Below are 829 nucleotides of genomic sequence, written 5' to 3' on the forward strand. Positions count from 1 at the left end.
TTCGTTCTTTCTCGTCAACTTTGTCAATGGAACGACAATCTTTGAGAAATCTTGCACAAATCTTCTATAGTATCCGGCTAATCCCAGATAATTTCTGACTTCCGTCAGAGTCTTAGGTCTTTCCCAACTCATTACAGCTTCTATCTTGGCTGGGTCCACTTTAATTCCTTCTTTATTGACTACATGACCAAGAAATTGCACTTCCTTTAGCCAAAATTCACACTTTGAAAACTTTGCATATAGCTTCTCTTTTCGCAGAATTTCCAAGGAAATCCTCAAATGTTCCTTATGATCTTCTTCCGTCTTGGAGTAAATCAGTATATCGTCGATAAACACAATCACGAACTTGTCCAAATACTGCTTGAACATTATGTTCATAAGATCCATAAATGCAGCTGGCGCATTCGTCAAGCCAAATGCCATCACTAAAAACTCATAGTGTCCGTATCTTGTTCGGAACGCTGTCTTGGGTATATCTTCCGCTTTGATCTTTAATTGATGATACCCGGACCTTAAATCAATCTTTGAAAAGCACGAAGCTCCTTTTAATTGGTCAAACAAGTCATCAATCCGCGGTAGAGGGTACTTATTCTTGATCGTCAACTTATTCAGCTCACGGTAATCGATACACAATCGCATGCTTCCATCCTTTTTCTTTACAAACAACACCGGTGCGCCCCACGGAGATACACTCGGTCGGATTACTCCTTTGTCCAACAACTCTTGCAACTGAGCTGCCAATTCCTTCATTTCAACCAGCGCCATGCGATAGGGAGCTTTCGACACTGGTTCTGTACCAGGAGCCAAGTCAATCGTAAACTCAATCTCT

Source organism: Apium graveolens, chromosome 3, assembly GCF_009905375.1.
Source record: "Apium graveolens cultivar Ventura chromosome 3, ASM990537v1, whole genome shotgun sequence".
Classification (NCBI taxonomy): domain Eukaryota; kingdom Viridiplantae; phylum Streptophyta; class Magnoliopsida; order Apiales; family Apiaceae; genus Apium; species Apium graveolens.